Raw genomic sequence first — 13101 nt, 5'->3', positions numbered from 1 at the left:
AGCTCATGAACATTTGAACATACTGGTCTCTCGATTCGAGGTTAGGGAGTCTGGACTCTGATGTTATGCCGGAAGAATTTGGGTACCTCTTTATGGAGATCTACGAAACCTGATACTTGATAAAGCACACAAATCGAGATATTCGATCCACCCTGGAGCGGGCAAAATGTACCACGACCTTAAAGAACAGTATTGGTGGCCGAATCTTAAGAAGGACGTTGCGACTTATGTTGGTAAGTGTTTGACTTGATCAAAGGTTAAAGCCGAGCATCAGAGACCTTCTGGTTTACTTCAACAACCGGAAATCCCACAATGGAAGTGGGAAAGGATCACAATGGATTTCATTACTAAGCTGCCGAAGACGGTGGGCGGATACGATACCATTTGGGTTATCGTTGACCACCTTACCAAGTCTGCACACTTTCTAGCGATGAAGGAAACAGATACAATGGAGAGACTTGCTCAGTTATACATCAAGGAGGTTGTATCTCATCATGGTGTACCTTTATCGATCATCTCCGATCACGATCCCCGTTTTGCCTCTAGATTTTGGTGTTCTTTGCAAGAAGCCATGGGAACTCGTCTTGACATGAGTACTGCTTATCATCCTCGGACTGACGGGCAAAGTGAACGAACGATTCAGACGTTGGAAGACATGTTGCGTGCATGTATCATTGATTTTGAAAAAGCCTGGGAAAGGCATTTGCCGTTAGTCGAATTCTGGTACAACAACAGTTATCACTCTAGCATTAATGCTGCACCTTTTGAAGCATTGTATGGTCATAAGTATCGATCTCCTATTTGTTGGGCCGAAGTAGGCGAAAAGCAAATCACCGGACCCGAGGTAGTCCACGAAACGACGGAGAAGATTGCTCAGATCCAAGCTAGACTTAAGACAGCCCGTGATCGTCAAAAGAGTTATGCTGATCTTAAACGAAAAGACTTTGAATTCAACGTTGGTGATCGTGTAATGTTGAAGGTTGCACCTTGGAAGGGTGTGATTCGCTTTGGAAAACGTGGAAAGTTAAACCCACGATACATTGGTCCTTTTGAAATCTTGGAACGTGTTGGACCCGTTGCTTACCGTTCGGATCTACCAGCACAATTGAGCTCAGTTCATCCTACCTTCCATGTGTCGAACTTGAAGAAGTGTCTTTCTGCACCTGAACTTATCATACCACTTGAGGAACTCATGATTGACGACAAACTTCACTTTGTGGAAGAACCAGTTGAGATTATGGATCGTGAGATCAAAACTTTGAAACACAACAAGATTCTGATCGTCCGAGTGCGATGGAATGCCAAACGAGGACCTGAGTTTACTTGGGAGCGAGAGGATCAAATGATGCGGAAGTATCCTCACCTTTTCCCGACTCCTCCATCTACCTCAGCTTAAAATTTCGGGACGAAATTTTCTTTAACAGGTGGGTAATGTAACGACCCTGGAATTTCCAACGTTTATTTATTAATAATTTTTATTATTAATACGTGTGATTAAACGAATGTATGTCATTACATTTACATGTTGCCATGATTGCCCGAACTTGACTTTTAAGTGCCCGAAAATTCTTTGTGACACGCGAAACTTGCACGAATAATATTTTCAAGTATTATTTACATTCATGATTAATTTTATTAATCATTTTAATTAACTATGGTGATTAGTTAGTTACTTGGGCTTTATTTGGGTTTAATTGTTAATTACGTGAACTTGGGCTTTATTAATGTTATGGACTTGTGACTTTGGGCTTATAAGCCCACCCTACCTTTTAAGTGAACTACTTAGCCCATGTCTTTCAAAGTGTAAGTATCATTTAGTGACATAACTAGCTAGTTGGTTCACTTGGAATCTAGTTAACTTGTTATCCCCATGAAACCCCATCTTTTGTCCAACTTTTGAAGCTTTACCTACTAGTGACCAAAGGAACCAAGCCCTCCCCTTTTGTGGCTGCTGAAATCGTGAGCCTAGGCTCCCATATGGAGTGTTTTGATTTCATTTTTCATCACTTCATCACTTGATTTTCTCTCATTTTCAAAACACACACTTATCTCTCATTTTTCTCTCAACCTTTCCTCTCTTTTTCTCTCTAGTTCTTGTAAGTAACTTGAGTTTTTCCTTTCTCTTTTTCTTTGCTAAAACCAAATCCCAATCATCTTCATCATCATTCTTTGTTGTTAAATTGTTACTTGATCTTGTTCTAGCTTACTTACTTGTAGTTGATTAGTTATTTACTTACATGTTTAAGAATCAAACTCTTTAGTTTGATTCTCCATAATATCTTGTATTTTTCAAGAACACAAGAACATAAACCTACTAGTTTATGATTCTACAATTATTGTTTCAAAAGATCAAAGTTCATGTGTTGAAAGCATACTTGTGATTCATGAAATAAACTTTAAAGTTTACTTTCCTTAAAGGTCAAGCTTAGGCTTGAATCTTTAAAGTATGCAACCCATGAACTCATTAACTTGTTTAAATTAGTTTGTTATTTCATTTATACACTTTACTAGTTGATAATCTAAGTTTTGTAACTTATGGTTTCACTAAAGTAAAGATACAAGTATTAATCCTTAAGATTTAACTTAATAACTTTAGATCTAGACTTTTGAGTCTTGGATCTTCAAGATCTAACTAAGAACTATGTTCTACATTTTAAGATCTTGATTAGTAGTTTATTTTCAAGTTTATAGTTCTACATTACTTTTACATTTCATGTATGTGTTAAATCTAAGACTTTGATGTAACTTTGGTTCATCAAAACACTTGCAACACTTAAGTGAGTTGTGCTTCATGTCTTAGACTCGCACTTGGGTTATGATGGTCAAATCTTGGTGAAAATGATGCAAACACATCAATGAGTTGTACACTTGAAGCTATATGCATCAAGGATGAGAATCGTGATAAGCATCGAGCACCGGAACCCATATTTTACTGCTTTCTGTCTTATACCTACTGTTTTGCTGATTCTGTAACAGGCCAGTAGACCTGGGCTGTTGTGGTTATTATTTTCAAATAGATCTTTTTGAGTAGATAACTTTTCATATAGGACTCATCTTAATCCAAGTTACGGTTTAGGATTTATGGCCCTCCGATCGTCACTAGGTCCTTTTAATGTTGTGCAGAAATTTCAGACCTACTCGCACTTAAACCGTCACCATGGTTAAACGAAGATGAGTTTGCTTCTGTAAATTTTAACACACTTAAAGGACTCATAGACGGAGCCATGGCCACTGGTCTCACCTTAATTCAGTAAGGGTAGAGGTCATGGTGACTGACTGAAGTCAGTCTTTGTTTTAAACTACTTTCATGAACGAAACCTACTTTACACCTTTTGTTAAATGATGAATGATGATGACCCTTAAGACCTTATTTACATAATTTTAAACCTATTAAGACAAATTACTGACTTAGTACTATTTGCCTTAGGTTGAGGACCTTCGGACCGATTACTTGCACACCTTTTCCGAACCGACTTTACGACTACATTATCATTGTGAGTTATAGCATTCCCTTTTTACTTTAACTTATTTTGGGAACTAAGAATACATACGGATTTTATGTTTTACATACTAGGCACGAGTACTTAAACTTATATATGTGTGGGTTATACAACGGCATAAACATTCCCTTTAGCTCGGTAACGTTTAATCATTGGTTTTTGAACCGTGAACGCGAATCTTAGATATGGATCCATAGGGTTTGACATCCCCACTCGGGCTAGTAGCGCTAGCATTTAACGAGTGTTTAATACTTCATAGACATACGTACTTGCCAAGTGTACTTTTAGGGGGTATAAACGTTAAGTTAGTTACCAAGTGCCTACGGTTAACATATACTTTATCATACTGTTTTGAAACGCTCTTTGTAGCACTGAAATCTCGTGGCCTACCTTACATACTGTTATACTTAAACTATAGCTCACCAACCTTTGTGTTGACGTTTTAAAGCATGTTTTTCTCAGGTGCTTGAGGTTAGCTTCCGCTGTGTACTAGTCGTGCTGTAGACACCCGCTGCTTAGAGTTGTCATTTCATGAACTACTTTACCTTGCATTCAAACTTTAGTACTTTTGAACTATGACTTGTAACGACCATTGTGGTCACATACACTTATTATTTGCTTCTACTTAGTGAAGCATGCTTTTGAAATGTAAAACATTTGATGTCGGTTATGACATCACCTTTTTTATCGTGAATGCAACTTCTTTAATTACAGCATATAGTACTTAACCTTGTAATGATCCTGTTGTTGATGATTCGTACACGATGGTTTTGTACGGGGCATCACAGTAAATACATACTACATCTAAAATATTCCATGTGAATAATTATTTTTTTCATTCTTATTGAAGATTATGGCGCGATTGAACCGAATGACGGAACAAGAAATCCAGGAACTCATCAATCAGTGAGTGAACGACAGAATGTTATGGGTTGAGGCTGCAAGAGGTGCTGCAGTTAACCCAAATCCTCGTGTGGGATGCACTTACAAAACTTTTCAAGGTTGCAAGCCCTCATCATTCAGTGGAACAGAAGGACCGGTCGGTTTAACCCGGTGGATCGAAAAGATTGAGTCTGTGTTTAAAATCAGTGGTTGTATTGAGAAGGACATGACCAAGTATGTATCGTGCACCTTACAAGATAGTGCACTCACGTGGTGGAAAAACTATGTGAAGGCCGTAGGAGGAGATGTAGCTTATGATACTCCCTGGAAAGAATTCAAAACAATGCTAATCAACGAATATTGTCCAAGGAACGAGGTTAGGAAGTTGGAAGCTGAATTACGAAGCCTGAAAGTTGTTGGTACAGAACTCACCAACTACAACCAGCGATTCATGGAATTAGCTTTGCTATGTCCCGAATTGGTACCAACCGAAGAACGAAAGATTGAACTGTACAAAGACGGTTTGCCTAAAAAGGTCAAGGCAAATGTTACAGCATCCAAACCCAAGACTATTCATGAAGCTATCACCATGGCAAACGAGTTGATGGACCAGATTATTCTGGATAAGAACCCCGATGTCAAGACATCGGGAAACAAAAGAAAGTGGGAAGGTAATCATCAACAATCCAACAAGAAACAAGAAACCACGCAAGGTGTGGGTAGCGGTTCGAACTCAGGTTACAAGGGACGAAATCCTTTATGTAACAGATGCCTCAAACATCACTCTGGTTATTGTAATGTGGTGTGCAACAATTGTAATCGAAAAGGTCATCTTGCTGAAGATTGTAGGGTTCCCGCTACAAACACAAACGGTACCAAAACTCCTGCCACCAATGAAAATAGAACTACCTTGGCCACTGTTACTTGTTATGGGTGTGGGAAACAGGGTCATTATAAGAGTCAGTGCCTGAATCCAGAGAAGAATAACGGATCTGCACGTGGAAGAGCATTTGTTATTAATGCTAGAGAGGCGTATGAAGACCCGGAGCTTGTTACGGGTACGTTTACCATTAATAACTTATCCGCATCTATTATATTTGATACTGGTGCTGATAGAAGTTACGTGTGTAGAGACTTTCACGCTAAATTGAATTGTTCATCATTACCTCTAGATGCTAAGTACATGATTGAGTTAGCTAATGGTAAACTAATTAAAGCCGATAAAATTTGCCGTGATTGTAAAATAAATTTAGCCGGAGAAACATTTAAGATTGATTTGATACCCGTAGAATTAGGAAGTTTTGATGTAATAGTCGGCATGGATTGGATGTCCAAAATAGGAGCTGAAGTTGTGTGCGCCAAGAAGGCAATTCGCATTCCTCGTAAGGATAAAACGCCAGTAATGATTTATGGAGAGAAAGGTAACTTAAAGCTAAAACTCATTAGTTGTTTTAAAGCTCAAAAGTGCTTGAAGAAAGGGTGCTATGCTATCTTAGCACATGTTAATAAGGTCGAAACAAAGGAAAAAGTGAAGAGCATCAATGACGTGCCTGTGGCAAGAGATTTTCCTGAAGTATTTCTGGAAGAGTTGCCGGGATTACCTCCATTTAGATCTGTAGAATTTCAAATAGATCTTGTACCAGGAGTTGCACCGGTTGGCCGTGCTCCATATAGACTTGCACCGTCCGAGTTAAAAGAACTTCAGAGTCAGTTAAAAGAATTACTGGACCGTGGATTCATACGACCAAGTACTTCACCGTGGGGAGCTCCGATTTTATTCGTCAAGAAGAAAGACGGATCTTTCCGAATGTGTATAGATTATCGTGAATTAAATAAGTTAACTATCAAGAATCGGTATCCACTACCGAGAATTGATGACTTATTTGATCAATTGCAAGGATCATGTGTTTACTCGAAAATCGACCTAAGGTCGGGCTATCATCAACTACGTGTTAAGGAAGAAGACATTCCAAAAACTGCTTTTCAGACACGCTACGGTCATTACGAATTTTTGGTTATGCCGTTTGGGTTGACTAATGCGCCAGCTGTATTCATGGACCTCATGAATCGAGTTTGTAGTCCGTATTTAGATAAGTTTGTTATCGTTTTCATTGACGATATTCTTATCTATTCCAAGAGTGAGCAAGAGCATGAGCAGCATTTAAGGTTGGTATTAGAATTGTTAAGAAAAGAACAGTTATACGCCAAATTTTCTATGTGTGCATTTTGGTTGAAAGAAGTGCAATTTCTTGGCCACGTTGTTAGTAGCAAAGGAATTCAGGTTGATCCAGCTAAAATTGAGGCCATTGAAAAATGGGAGACTCCTAAGACACCAATGCAGATACGCCAATTTTTGGGTTTAGCTGGTTATTATAGAAGGTTTATTCAAGATTTTTCCCGAATAGCTAAACCATTAACAGCCTTAACACAAAGAGGAAAGAAGTACGAATGGACTTCTGAGCAGGATAGTGCATTTCAATTACTGAAGAAGAAGTTGACTACGGCGCCTATTTTATCGTTACCTGAAGGGAACGATGATTTTAAGATATATTGTGACGCTTCGCGACAAGGTTTTGATTGCGTCCTTATGCAACGAAAGAAAGTTATTGCATACGCATCTCGTCAATTGAAGATTCACGAGCGGAATTACACGACGCATGATCTAGAACTGGGAGCAGTAGTGTTTGTATTGAAGATATGGAGACACTATTTATATGGGGTTAAATGCACTGTGTTTACCGATCATAAAAGCCTTCAACATATCTTCGATCAGAAACAGCTGAACATTAGGCAACGTAGGTGGGTCGAGCTGATAAACGACTATGATTGTGAAATTCGCTATCATCCCGGGAAAGCGAACGTAGTGGCCGACGCTTAAAGCAGAAAGGAACGGGAACCAATTCGAGTACGAGCGATGAACATAAAAATTCGCATGAATCTCAACTCACAAATCAAAGAGGCTCAACGAGAAGCCCTTACTAAAGAAAACATAGGAAATGAAATAATGAAAAAGTATGAGAAGCAACTCGTTATACGGGAAGATGGAATTCGATATTTTGCAAACCGTATTTGGGTACCGAAGTTGGGTGGATTAAGGAAGTTGATATTGAATGAGGTACATAAGACAAGATACTCGATACATCCTGGAGTTGGAAAGATGTATCAAGATCTTAAGACGCATTATTGGTGGCCTAATTTAAAGACAGATGTTGCAACATATGTTGGGGAATGTTTAACTTGTTCCAAAGTCAAAGCAGAACACCAGAATCCGTCAGGGTTACTTCAACAACCAGAAATCCCAGAATGGAAATGGGATGGTATTACGATGGATTTCATCACAAAGTTACCTAAGACTGCTTGGGGTTATGACACCATTTGGGTATTAGTTGATCGTCTCACCAAATCTGCACATTTCTTGCCTATAAAGGAAACGGATAGAATGGAGAAACTATTACGATTGTATATAAAGGAAATTGTTTCAAGGCATGGAATACCTATTTCCATTATATCTGATCGTGATAGTAGATTTACATCAAAGTTCTGGCAATCACTACAGGAGGCACTGGGAACTCGTTTGGATATGAGCATCGCATATCATCCACAAACTGACGGGCAGAGTGAAAGAACAATTCAGACTCTTGAAGACATGCTCAGGGCATATGTGATCGATTTTGGAAACGGATGGGATAAATATCTACCATTAGCAGAATTCTCGTATAATAACAGTTATCATGCGAGCATTAAAGCTGCACCATTCGAAGCATTATATGGAAGGAAGTGTAGATCCCCTATCTGTTGGAATGAAGTAGGAGATCGACAATTAACTGGTCCCGAGATCATACACGAAACGACTGAGAAGATAGTACAAATCAAGGAGAGATTGAAAATAGCCCGTAGTCGCCAAAAGAGCTACGCCGATGTCCAAAGGAAACCATTAGAGTTTCAGATCAGTGACATGGTTATGCTAAAGGTGTCACCTTGGAAAGGTGTAATACGTTTCGGTAAAAGGGGTAAACTGAACCCAAGGTATGTAGGCCCGTTCAAGATCATCGAACGCATTGGACCGGTAGCTTATCAACTCGAGTTACCACAACAACTAGCCGGAGTACATAATACATTTCACGTATCAAACCTTAAGAAGTGTCTTGCAAAGGAAGACCTCACCATTCCTCTTGAAGAAATCCAAGTCGACGAGAAATTACAATTCATAGAAGAACCAATCGAAATCATGGACCGTGAAGTTAAACAACTCAAGCAGAGCAACATACCAACCATTAAGGTTCGTTGGATTGCTCGAAGAGGTCCCGAGTTTACTTGGGAACAAGAGGATCAGATGAAACAAAAGTACCCGCATTTGTTTCCCGAGAACGCAAAATAGGTACAACTTTAAAATTTCGGGACGAAATTTATTTAACGGGTAGGTACTGTAACGACCCGGATTTTTCCGATCATTTTATACTTATGAGATTAATATTTACATAAATTAAACCTTACCAACATAATAAGCAAACCAAATTGTTGAGCCTTGTGTTTTTGAAAAGAGTTTTACACAACGTTTAACCGTCCAATTTGACCGATGATATCACGAACTATATAACATACGATAATTATACTTTTGTGTATATATATGTATTTATATATATTTAACATGGTCTAAGGATGGTTTAACATCTCATTGTGTACTAATGACAATGAGTTATAAGTATATTTTGAAACTACTAACTTAAGTTTTCAAAACGATAACTATACGTAACATTCTTTGATATATATACTTATAACCTATAATGCTTATACATGTATCGTATATATAATGTATTTAATCACTTTTTAAGGACTTAAATACATAAAACAATATAAGTATATTCACAAAAGATAGCTATATTTGAATTCTCGTTCCGTTTCCTCAAGATTTCTATACGTATACCTAGGGTATATGTACCCGTATCATACCCGTCTTCTATACGTATTTACTATTGGTATATACCCATAAAAATACACCAATAATTAGATCTAATCAGTTAAGGAACATGTGAGGATTTAGCTTTTGACAATTATCAAAAATATCTAGCAAAATAACAAATGAAATTTTGTTTTTGTCTCCCCATGGAAAACGCCATTTATGGCTACAAATACCCTCATTTTGATTCAATTTTTATCTTCATTTCTTAGCTAAAAACACACACTTCCATAACCCTTAAACACCTTCAACAATTCAGCAAGTTACCATGAAGATCTAGCTTCAAAAACAAGCCTTAATCTTCATAAGAAAAACCTTCCAAGAACACTTCAATAATCCTTCCAAGTAAACAAGTTTACTTCCAACCTTTTGATCCAACTCCACCACTCTTTTGGTTCTAGGATTTTACTCATCTTTTACAGCAACTTTGTTCAAGTAACTTGAGGTAGTAACCTTGTTCATAACCTTATTCGATTCATATTTATATAGCTATCTTATTTTGTGTTGTAAAATTTTAACAACAAGAACATAGTTTGAATGATTTCAAACTTGTTTGCAAACTAAATAGATCCTTCTAACTTAACTTTTAAAACACTTCAAGACCTGTAATATATCATAATGATATGCTAACTTAACAAGATATAACTTGGTTTTACAAAGAACATCTTAAAAACTGAATCTACGTCGTCGGAGTGCAATAGGGGACTGTTTTGGGTTGGATAATTAAAAACTATCTTGAACTTTGAATTGGAAGTTTATGTTCTGGAAAAATGATATTTCTTATGAATATGTTAACACATAAAAATTTCATGGTTTAACTCAAAGTGTAAGTATTTTTAGAAAAATGATCATTAAATGTTGTTTTTATGATGGAAAATGATCACTTTCATAAGTTTCACCAAAGTTTGACCTATAACCTGTGATTTCGAATACAACCTAAGGTATTTTCAGTTCATATTCTTAAAATTTGATTCGATCCAAGGAAGTGGCAAGTTGAACCAACAAAAACGGAGTTGTAATGAGGAAACTACGACTAAAACAAGATCGGGTATCCGAAGCTAGTTTAGCTACGAAAATATTTGGAGAAAAATTAAATTAATCATATATTTTCTAATTAATATGATATTTCATATATATTTACTTATGATTTGATTTTATATATTTCAGGACCACCCGTAAACAACACGAGAAGATTAATCATAAGACCTCATGATTGTACGCAACACGTCATTTGACAACACGGTACTTTATGTACGCAACACGTCACTTGACAACATGGTACCATGGGTCGAGATTAATTCTGATCAATATGAATACGATGGGGTCTTTATTTATTTTATTTAAGCAACTAATTGTGGACCACTAACGTCGGACTGCTAACTACGGACTAAGAAAATATTAAAAGTATTAAAAGTATATATATATATATATATATATATATATATATATATATATATATATATATATATATATATACTTTTAATACTTTTAATATTTTAATATATATATATATATATATATATATATATATATATATATATATATATATATATATATATATATATATATATGTAACGATTACTTAAAAAGAAAATATGTTGATATATTATATATATGGTTAGGTTCGTGATATCTATCGGAGACCAAGTCGTGATAAATACCTTCAAGGCAAAAGTGAGTATATAGTCCCACTTTTAAACTCTAAATATTTCGGGATGAGAATACATGCATTTTATGATTTACATTATGGACACAAGTGATTAAAAACATATATTCTACGTTGAGTTGTACCACTGGCATACTTCCCTGTAACTTGGTAACTATTATTTACATGAGGTATTGTAAACTCGAATCCTGTTGATAGATCTATCGGGCCTGACAACCCCAACCGGACTGGACGACCAGTATTCAACGGTTGCACAGTACTTCGTTTCGGTGACTACACTTGGTACGGTGTAGTAAGATTTCATAATAAAGGGAATATGCGACGTTGATTAAATGTTAAGTATGGTTATCAAGTGCTCAACAACTTAGAATATTTTTATTAAAACGTTTATATATGAAATCTTGTGGTCTATATTTATAACGCTGCCGGCATTAAACCTATATCTCACCAACTTTATGTTGACGTTTTAAGCGTGTTTATTCTCAGGTGATAACAAAAAGTTTCCGCTGCAGCATGTTGAATTTAAGCAAGATCTTGAGTATGCATATTTGTGTCAAAAATAAAACTGCATATCGGAGGATTTGTAATGTAAGATATGTTGGAAGTCATATTGTTATTATCACATGTAAAGTTTGTAAGTCTAAGATTATCGCTAAACGATAATCATTATTAAGTTGTTTAAACCTTGTATTTGTAATAAAAGCTATGGTTTGTATTGTAAAAACGAATGCAGTTTTTGAAAAATGTCGCATATAGAGGTCAATACCTCGTGATGAAATCATATGTTATTGTATTCGTCCTTATGGTTAAGTTCGGGTTATGACAAATTTTAGCAGGCCGATTGTTCATGTTCTTATTGATGAGTTATTAGCTACAACTGCTTGTTCCCGTCATTGTCAAAGTGTGATGGATGTTTCCTTCTTTCGGTCCCGACTGGGCAATCGTCGGCAGTCGATGAGTATGGTTGATATAGCTCAGGCGTTGGGTATTTATGGGGATTATGCATGTGCTACTTGGTTTGAGGATTCTCTGTCTACTACTGCTAGGCAGGGCCATCCGGGCCTTAATCAGGATACGTTCGATTATAATGCTGCTTGGAGACAGTTTAGTCTTCCTGATCTTGATTTTCTTGGTACTGATATTAGGGGCAAGCACATTGCTTTTCCTTATATGCGATGCTTTCAGGCCCTTCTCTCTCACACTATCTCCTTGAGGAATAAAAATACTGAGAAGATTACTCAGCCGGATTGTTGGTATTTGTCGCAGATGTTTAACCGGCAGCCGGTTAACATTCCTTATTGTGTGGCTGATTATTTGAGTGATGGAGCTAGGGGTAGGAAGCAGGCGAGTAATGTTTGTGGTTGTCATTTTGTGACATGTATTGTTCAGTGGTGAGGGATTCAGGTTGCTGGTTTTAGTACTCTTAGTGGTGAGATTGGGCAGGTTAATGGGAGGATTTGGTTGAATGAGAACATTGTTATGCGTGGGTCGAATGAGACTTTTGTCCCATTTGTTCAGCCTGTGGGTCAGTTAATGCAGGCTGCACACCAACATAATGCGCCGCATGCTGAGGCTTCGAGCAGTCGTACTAGGGATGGTCGTAGAGGTCATGGTCGTGGTGATTCGGATGATTTGGATCGGGTGATTGAGATGATGACTGGCATGTACACTAATCAGGGTGGGATGAAGGATATGATGGAGAGTCAGTATACTAAATTGATGGCTAAGCGCCAAGCGAATAGGGATGTGTTTGATGAGCATATGAGGGAGACTAGGTATGAGCTTGGACGCATAGATTACTCGGTGCAGTGGGGTGTCCATAATGATGAGAGGTTCTATGATCATTACCCTAGCACTGAGTCCTTTGACCCTACCCATTATGAGCCGCCACCGCTTTATTCTTCAGATGTTGCATTTTCACCAGCTCGCTACGACCGCGCTTATGCCTTGGCCCATATCAGAGCAGATGAGGAAGAGGAGGAGGCAGACAATATGTTCCCGTGATGATTTATGTTATCTTATCTTTATTTCAGACATTATTATTATCAGACATTATTATTATTATTGTTATTTTGGTGATTAGTACTAATGGTCTG

This window comes from Rutidosis leptorrhynchoides, chromosome 2 (genome assembly GCF_046630445.1).
Source record: "Rutidosis leptorrhynchoides isolate AG116_Rl617_1_P2 chromosome 2, CSIRO_AGI_Rlap_v1, whole genome shotgun sequence".
Classification (NCBI taxonomy): domain Eukaryota; kingdom Viridiplantae; phylum Streptophyta; class Magnoliopsida; order Asterales; family Asteraceae; genus Rutidosis; species Rutidosis leptorrhynchoides.
Note: the sequence above shows the minus strand (reverse complement) of the source record.